The sequence below is a fragment of the Pyrus communis genome, chromosome 9 (genome assembly GCF_041283825.1).
Source record: "Pyrus communis isolate YQ-2024b chromosome 9, ASM4128382v1, whole genome shotgun sequence".
NCBI lineage: Eukaryota > Viridiplantae > Streptophyta > Magnoliopsida > Rosales > Rosaceae > Pyrus > Pyrus communis.
Window position 1 is genome coordinate 19,161,648 of NC_142573.1, and position 9,893 is coordinate 19,171,540.

Here is a 9,893-nt window from a genome sequence, read left to right on the forward strand (position 1 = left end):
TGGTTGCTACTTAGAAGGCGTTTCATCATTTAGTTCCAAACACTAGAAGTCATGCCCATTTCATTCAAAGCATGGTATTGATTAGCATAACACATATTCAAGATGAAGTTGTGTAGTGACCACCACTTTAGCCAAAAAGCCGTGTGCCCTACTCCATTATATGTTTAGGTGTTAACCCCATTGAGCCTTGTTTAGCCTTTTCTTTGTTAACCCACATTACCCTCACCTAGCCTAGATTAGGACTATCCATACCCTCGTTCTTAAAATATAGTAAGCATGATTCAAATGGAATTCCTTTATGGCAGAAACCAAGTGTGGGGGAAGTAGAAAGAAAAGAAAAGAAAAATTCGTAAAAAAAAAAAAAAAAAAAAAGTATGAAAAGAGTTGAACAACATGAGAAAAAGAGTTCCAAGGTGTTGTTTGTTGAAGAAAGGGTCCAAAAAGTTGAATTCGGCCCCAAGAAGTGGTTTAAAGTCTAACCCTTGTGTTTTTAAGTTAATTTCTGCAAACTAAGTGAATTCTAAGTCTTAATTTCATTACTTTGCTTACTAATGCTTGAAGTAACATTTGTTTTCCCTATCCTTTCTTTGTTAACCAATACCCCTTAACCCCGTTACAATCCTTAACTTCTATCTTGAGTGTTATGTATTTCAATATGTGGAGTTTGGGATTGGTTTGAGCATATGGTGTCCCTGGTTCTCGCATCTAAGTAGTAGCATTCCATTCATGAGATCATATCTATAAATGCTTAATCATTCCAGAAAAATGCTTCTTTTGTTATAACATGTGTGAGTGTTCGTTTTCATGTTTACATCAATCTTCTCACATATACTTAGTATAGGGAGTGTAGTTAGAAAATCTGTGTGAAAATAAGAGTGTATCCAGTAAGGAATTGAGTGGATTCTCTAAGGCATGTTACTACGTCCATAATGTTGTTTTAAACGATTAAATGTGAGCTAGTGAATGGTAACTATGATTAAGTATATGCTCAAGAGTAGGGATGACTAAAATCTGTGGGAATAATGATCTTTGGCATGTTATGTATCGTTGGAAATCCCTGAAGCAAATGTTGGAAGGTTAGGTTATGTTTTGTTTGTTTTGTTTTGCTCGAGGACTAGCAAAAGCTAAGTGTGGGGGAAATTGATAGGAGCATATTTATACAACTTAGTTAGCTTGTTTTCTTGCATTTAATTAGCTAAACTATGTTAATTATAGTGTTTAAAGTTATTTTCGTGCAATTTCAGGTTTTATTGTCAAAGTATGCAAAAAGAAGCAATTTGGAGCATTCTAGAGCATTTTTGGGCCAAGATTGGATAGTGCAAGCATGGAGGCATGAGGATGGACGAATTTGAAAGGCTTGAATTCAGTTAGGGAGCTGCAAGGGGGCCTAAAAACCTGATTTCTAGAAGGCTACATTTCTGCCTAACTTGTGCCTAACTTGTGCCTAATTTCTGCCTAACTTCTGCCTAATTTCTGGTGCAAAACCTTTTGGTTTCAACTAAGTTCTAAACCTTTCCTAGCCCTATAAATAAGGATTTGCAGCAAGGCATTAAGGGGGATCACTCATTCACCCAATTTTCGTCCATTCATCTAGCCACACCACTCTACACATCCTAAAATCCTAAAAACACAATTCCAGCCAAACACTACACCTTGCCGTGCCTATCCTCCATTCAATTCCATAATCCCTGATCCTAAAACACATCCCAACCATCCCATCCACCTTTGTGCCGTAGCAAGGAGAAAGAAGGAAAGACTCTTGGATGCTCAAGCTTCGTCGTTGGTGCATTCTAGGTGTAATTCGTTTTATGATTTCAATGTTTAATTTATTTTCCTTTCATTTTGCTATGAACATGAGTGGCTAAACCCCTATTGGTTAGGGGTGATTTCGAAGCCATAACTATGTGTGCAAGTTGATTTGATAAATTCCAGTTATGAGTTCTTGAATCGTGAATGCAATTGGCTTAACTGTGTGAGTAATAACGTATTTGTGTTTGTTAATTAGGGGTCGACACTTAATTGGCTTGCATGAATATGATGCTAGAATATAAGTTTGTTTCACATAATTGTCACACACTTATATTCACAAGTAGTGAAGGTTGCTAGTCACAATCGCGTTAAGTTCAAATCCTAGCATAAGTGTCATGATGTCATAGTCACAAGTGCTTTGTCAATGCTTATAGTTTTCATTGAACGTAATGATCTTTGATTGTATCTTTATTATGATGTCATGTAAGGAACTTTTGAAGAATGCTTTGGGTTGTCGTATGATGTCATCCAATTCAATAACACAAGGAAAACTTGAGAATTAACTAGTGATGTCACGGTTAATTTGGGGCATTGTCATTCATAATTCTATGAAGGAATAACTGGAAATCGAGTCATTTGCATACTTGTCATGCGTGGAGAAAGAACCCCTAACTAGTCCATCATCCATTAAAAACCCCAAAAACGTTTCAAAATCAGTTTTACTTTGCAATCTGTTTTCTCAACTTTAATTTCGTCCAAATCAAATCCCCCTTTACTTTGAAGTCTCAATTTAGTTAGAAATTGTTTTGGTTCATGTTTTTAAGTGTTTTGAGTCAAGTTTTCAACCAATTTCGTCCAAATTAGTGTAGGTGCTCAAAACTGCCCAGAAAGTGGTTTTTAGGCAGTTTTGAGTCTTCTAGTTGCTGTTTTGAGTTTTTGTTTTGTTTTATTGTTTTAACTTTGGTTTTTCATTCTTTGAGTCCAAATTAGTGTTTTTAACTTTGTTTTGGAGTTCTTAGGTCAGTTTTCAAGAGTTTAGCAATCCCTCATAATCCCCGGTTTTGAACGATCCCTACTTACATACTTTGCTACAATTGTCAGAAGAGGGTTTAATTTGTGTGCTTAATATATTTCGCATCAATCACCTCCATGCCGTGGGCACTAGGGGAGCATAAAAGGAGGTATCGTCCGGCTGGAAGACGTTAAAGCAAGCGCTTCTTGGGAGGCAACCCATGCACTCAAATAAAGAAGACCTAGGAATCTCCGGCTCCATAACCAGATTTGCGTTCCTAAACCCTACTCTTTATTGCTTTTATTTTGCCATGTTTGTCGTGTTTGTTAGTTGTGTTATTTGGTTGTTTGTTTGTGAGTCTATGCTTAAAACATTGAGGACAATGTTTGGTTTAAGTGTGGGGGGGTAAACAAAGTGTTTTTCATGCAAATTCGTGGGATTTTATCACCCATCATTTCTAAAGTTGTTTTTCACTGTTTTTAAGTGTTTTTAGTGTATTTTGAAGTGTTTTTATGTGTCTTGAACAAAAAATCCGCAAATTTGAAAAAATCGAAAAAGAGTGTTTTAAAAACCCAAAAAGAGTTGTTTTTAGAGTCGTTTTTGTTTTTGTGTTTGTTTGTGTCTTAGGATACCTTCCAACACAATGATGAGGATTTGGTTTTTAATTGCATGACTGTTGAAGAAAGTTACAAACATGGATGGAAGTTTGATATACTCTTTCGTTTATGCTTAGTTGTAGTTGACATTTACGAATTCACATATACTCACAAAGGAAAAATCAGTTTTTGTAACATGCTTGAAGGAAGAAACTCAAACTAATGCTACAACCCTGAGAGACTTGAGCCTAAACATTCTTTGGAGAGTTATTAATCTTGATTTCTTGTTTTCTAAGTCGTTGCATGATCTCATTATTCTTTGCTTGGTTGCTACTTAGAATGCGTTTCATCACTATAGTTCCAAATACTAGAACTCATGCCCATTTCATTCAAAGCATAAAATTGAGTGCATAACATAAAACAAGATGAAGTTGTTTAGTTAAAACGAGAGCCAAAAAGCCTTACCCTTTGCATATGTATTGTATGTTAACCCCTTTGAGCCTTAGTTAGCCTAATTTTCTTTGTTAACCATATTATCCTTACCTAGCCTAGAATAGGACTATCCATACCCTTGTTCTTAAAGTATAGTAAAGCATGACTTAGAGGGAATTCCTTTTGTTCTACAATTTGCAGAAAAACAAGTGTGGGGGAAGGATTTTCGTAGGAATCTAGGGGGATGGATGATTTATGTGCCAAAGAAAAGAATAGGGCATGAAAAAAAAAAAAAAAAAAAAAAAAAAAAAAAAAAAACGTGAAAAAGAAGGAAAAGAAAGAAAAAGGAGTTGAAAATAAGTGAGAATGAACTCACAAGTGTTGCTTGTTGAAGAAAGGGTCCAAAAGTTTGAATTTGACCCTAAGTTTTATGTGAATCGTCCCTTGGTGTTCAAAGTTGATTTTTGCATTCAAAAGTGAATTCTAAGTGTTTATTTCATTACTTTGCTTACTATTGCTTTAAGAACTTTTGTTTATCCTTACCTTTCTTTGTTAGCCAATACCCTAGCCCCGTTACAACCCTTAGACTTCGATCTTGATTGTTATGTGTTTCAATATGTGGAGTTTAAAATTGGTTTGAGCATATGGTATCCTTGGTTCTCGCGTCTAAGTAGTGGCATTCCATTCATGAGATCATATACATGTTAATAATTCCAGAAAGTGCCTTCTTTGATTATATATATGTGAGTATTAGTCTACATGTTTACATCAATCTTCTCACATATACCTAGTGTAGGGAGTGTAGTCAGAAAATCTGTGTGAAAATAGAGAGTATATCCAGTGAGGAATTGAGGAATTCTCTAAGGCATGTTACTAGTTTCAAAATCATGTTTTAATTGATTAAATGGGAGCTAGTGAGTGGTAACTATGATTAAGTATATGCTCGAGGGTAGGGATAATTAAAATCTAAGTATGTGGTGTTCTTTAATATGTCATGTTGCATTGGAAATCCCTGAGGTACATGTTGGAAGGTCTAGATTGTGTTTTGTTTATTTCGTTTTGCTCGAGGACTAGCAAAAGCTAAGTGTGGGGGAATTTGATAGGAGCATATTTATGCTACTTAGTTACATTGTTTCCTTGCATTTAGTTACTTAATTACTATCTATTTTAGTCTTTTAAGCTATTTTCGTATGTTTTTAGGTCCTAATGGCAAAAGGAGCAAGAAAGTGCATTTTGAGGCTATTTGGAGCAGTTTTGGGCATGGATTGGATAGCTTAACAATGGAGCAAAGAGGATGGACGAAATTGAAGTCAAGAAGGGCTAGGAAAGGCTACAAATCTGGAGAAAGAAGTCCAAATGCAAAGAAGATAAGGAAATAGCAAGAAATAAGGAACCTTATCCAACCTTATCTTATCCTATCCTAACCAACCTTATCCTTTCCTAACTCTAACATTATCTTATCCTATCGTAATCTTTTCCTACCCTAATTCCAACTTCAAGGAGGACTCCTTTTCACATTAAATCACCTAAATATCAAGTTCTAGAAGCCCTATTTTCGTGCATTAAGTTTATGCCACATGTAACCCTTCTAGAAGTTCTAGAATCTGCCACAAAGACCATTCCTTGTCCTCCTTGGAATCTAATTGAAAGTATCCTTGTTCTTTGGTGATTTGGAGTCCTAATTCCTCTCATTTTCAGCCCAAATTCGTGCCTCCCCTTCACCCTATAAATACTTGATGCCACAACACTCAAAAACCACCACCCTCTACCAAAAATTCACACCACACCATCCACCACACCTCAAGAGCCTAAATTCACACAAATCCCCATTGTTGGCAGCAAGGAAGGAAGGAGGAGCCACCTGGAGTGTTTCTAGGTGTATTCTATCTTTGTTTTCAATGTTTAATTTATATTCTCTTTGTTTTGTTGTAAACATGAGGAGCTAAACTTGTTTTAGCTAGGGGAGACTTTGAAACCATGATTATATTTGCAATATGAATTGATTAATTCCAGTTGTTATTTCATAAATTGTGAATGCAATTTACTTAACCGTTTGATGGATAACTTATTCTTGTTTGTTGATTAAGGGTGCACACTTAGTTTGCATGCATGAATTTGGGGCTAGAATATAAGGGAGTTTCACATAATCGTTACAAACTTATATTCACAAGTAGTTAAGGTTGTTTTCACAATCATGTTAAGTAAATTCCTAGCATGAGTATCATGATGTCATAGTTACAAGTGCTTTGTCAATACTTATGATTTTCATAGAACGTAATGATCTTTGATTGTATCTCTATTATGATGTCATGTCGGGGACTTTTGAAGAATGCTTTGGGTTGTCGTATGATGTCATCCAATCCAATAACTTAAGGAAAATCTGAGGGTTAATTAGTGATGTCACGGTTAATCTGGGGTGTTGAGGTTCATGGTTTATCGAAAAGCAACTGGAAATCAATTTGTATGCAAGTGTGTCATGTGTGGAGAAGAACCTTCTAGCTAGCTAATCACCCATCCATATTCCCCAAATTCGTTCATAACTTTGTCTAGTTTAGTTTCTGTTTTGTTTTAATTCAAATTCGTCAAAACCAAAACCCCCCTTTGTTTTAAGTGTCAATTAGGTTAGAATCTGAGCTATTGTGTGTTTTTAAGTGTTTTGAGTCAAAACTAATTCAATTTTCGTCCAAAGTAAGTCCTAGAGTCTAGTTTGAGTCTTTTTGATTGTTTTGTGTTGTTTTGAGTCTTTTGAGTTTGTTTTGAGTCATATAAGTTTAGTTAAGAGTCTTTGAGTTTATTTAAGTGTTTTTAAGCATATTTTTGTATCTTTGAGTCAGTTTTCAATAGATTAGCAATCCCTCCTAATCCCCGGCCTAGAACGATCCCTACTTATATCTATACTACAATTGTCAAAAAGAGGGTTTTAATTTGAGTGTTAGAATATTTCACATCACATCATCCATAATCCATCAAACTATCCTTAGACCTTGTGCCACAACGAAGAGAAAGAGAAGAGTGCCTAAACGTTCATACAATTCAAGTTTGAGTTGTTGGAATGTTTAGGTGTTTCTTTGATTTCAATGTTTAATTTCAATTCTCTTTGTTTTGTAATCATGAGGAACTAAACCCCCTTTAGCTATGGGGTGATTCGAAATATATGTTTATGCTTGCATTTTGATTTGATTACTTCTAATTGTGTTTCATAAGTTGTGGATTCAATTTGTTTAACCGTTTGATTGATAACTTATTTATGTATGTTTATTGAGAGTGCACGCTTAATTTTCATGCATGAATATGACGCTAGAATATACGTGAGTTTCACCTAATAGTTACGAACTTATATTCACAAGTAGTGGAGGTTGCTTATAAACAATCGCGTTAAACGAATTCTTGGCATAAGTTTCATGCAATCATAGTAACGAATGCCTCGTCAACACTTATAATTTTCATAGAGCGTAATGATTCTTGCTTGTACCTCTTCTATGCATTCATGTTGAGGACTTGTGGGGAATGTTTTGAATTGTCGCATGCATCATCCAATTCAATAACGTTAGGAAGATTTGAAGGTTAATTAGTGCATCACGGTTAACTTGGGGTGTTGAGAATTCATGGTTTAATTGAAATGCAATTGGAAATCGTTTTATTATGCAAGTATAACATGTATGGAGATGAACCCCTTAGCTAGCTTCCCATCCATTCAATTCCATCACATTCATATTTACATTATGCTTTAATTTACAATCTGTTCATTTAGTTTAATTTCGTCCAAAACTCAATCCCCCTTTACTTTATTGTCCAATTTAGTTAGAAAGTGTCTTAGTTTATGTTTCTAAGTGTTTTGATTCAATTTATTACACAAATTCGTCCAAATTCACCAAAGTGCTCAAAACTGCCCAGAAAGTGTTTTTAAGGCAGTTTTGAGTGTTTTGGGTGATGTTTGAGTCTTTTGGTTTGTTTTAGTGTTTTAAGCGTTTAGTTTCGCATTCTTTGAGTCTAGTTTAGTGTTTTAAACTTTATTTTACGTTTTTGAGTCAGTTTCCAAGTGATTTGCAATCCCTCCTAATCCCCGGTTAAGAACGATCCCTACTTACATACTTACTACAATTGACAAAAAGAGGGTTTAATTTGTGTGCGTATAAATCTCGCATCAAATTTTGGCGCTGTTGCCGGGGATTAGCAAATTTGCTAATCTCTTGGATTGTTCGTTTCTGTTATGTATTTTAGTTTTTGATTTGTGTTTTGTTTATTGATTTTAGGTAATAAAGAAGCACAACATGGCACTTGATAATGCTTCTCTTTTGTCACAGCTCATGGAAAGGTCCCAAATGCAAAGCGTTGGTACATTTGATCTTCAATCAAGGAATAACGTGTTTTCCAATACTTACAATTCGGATTGGAGTGATCATTCAAACTCTATGTGGTGGGAACCTCAACATGTTCAACAAGAAGGATATTGGCAGCCATATGAGGAGTTCTATTCAACGCCTATGCAGCCACCACTACCTCATATTCAATATGCCCAACCAAACTCAAGTTCGTCAATAGATTATAATCAAAAGCTTAATGAATTAATTTGTTTGGTGCAGGGCTCACAAAATCAAGTCAAGGAGGCTCAACAAGGAGGATATTGGCCGCCATATGAGGAGTTCTATTCAACGCCTATGCAACCACCACAACCTGCCCAAAGCAATGTAGGTAATTCAAGTGATAATGATAAGATTTTTCAATTACTTACTACTTTGACGCAGGGAATCCAAACTCAAAACAAAGAGAGCCCAAATCAAGACAAAAGGTTGGACCACTTGGAAAAGCAAATTGGGCAGATCGCGGAGTTCGTAGGACAGTTTCGAGACCAAGGTGAACTCCCTAGTACAACCATTGCAAATCCGAAGGGAGAATTTGAAACTGCCAAGGAAATCATCTTGAAAAGTGGCAAGGAGGTTGGAACGGATGCTCAACCATCAAATTCAAATCACAAGGAAGATGAAAGATTGCAATTTGAGGAAGAGGAGTTGGACAAAGCCACGGAAAGGGTGGAAACACTTTTGCCGCAACCACCTCAAGACCCTAATTCGTCCAATTCAGGTAAGGTTGTTCCAAATTTCATTATTTCTAACCCCGTTCCAACAAATATCCCTATTCCTTGCAGGTTCATGAATTCCAAGGAAGAAGAAAGCGAAAAAGACATCTTGGAAGCCCTTCCAAAGGTGCAAAGTAGGGAATATCATGAATTCATCAACGAGGACGTTCTTGAGATAAACAACCCCAAGGAAGTTGAATTTTATGGACAAGGAAGAATCCTCATACCAAATCTGTCCAAGGGCAAAGTTCCTGAAACGTTCAAAGGAGATGTGTTTATTCTTGAGTTTATGTCGGAGCACACAGGTAAGCCGCCTCCCCGAATTTCAATTTTCTTTTATACTAATATGTTGTTAATGATTCAGGCACCCAATCTTGAATTTAAACTATTACCGGATCATTTCAAGTATCACCTTCCATTCAAAGATAAATTCCATGCCGTGAAATAAAAAAAATAAAAAATAAAAAATAAAAAATAAAAAAATAAAAAAATAAAATAAAATAAAATAAAATGGCAGAATGTAACTTTCACAAAGGTTGTTTGCTTGAAGCCCCACTACTGGGCAAAACTCTAGGAGCACGAGGCATCGGAGCGGAAGGCATCGGAGCGGGAGGCATCAAAGAAGAGGCCTCAATACTTGGTGGAACGCTAGATGAGCCAGGAAAAATGTGCCTCTGGAAGAAAGCCGCAAGCCTTTGACGGTCACTTTGACGGTCACTTTGCATTCGACCATTGGATTCTTGCAGCTCATCAAGTTTCCTCTTCATGCCCGTCGAATAGTTATTTGCAAGCACATGCATACTTCTATTCTCGTACTTAAGCTGTTTGATCTCTTGCTTAAGCCTTTCCACCTCCGCCATCAAGGATTCAACCTGACGGGAGCGAGCCAGTAGGCGTTGGCCCATGTTGGACACAGAGCCCGCACACTGAACGCTGAGAGCGAGGGACTCTTGAACGGCCACCTCATCGGTCCGTCCTGAAAGCAGCCGACTATCTTCAGGAGTAAGGAGGTTCCTAGCTACTATCG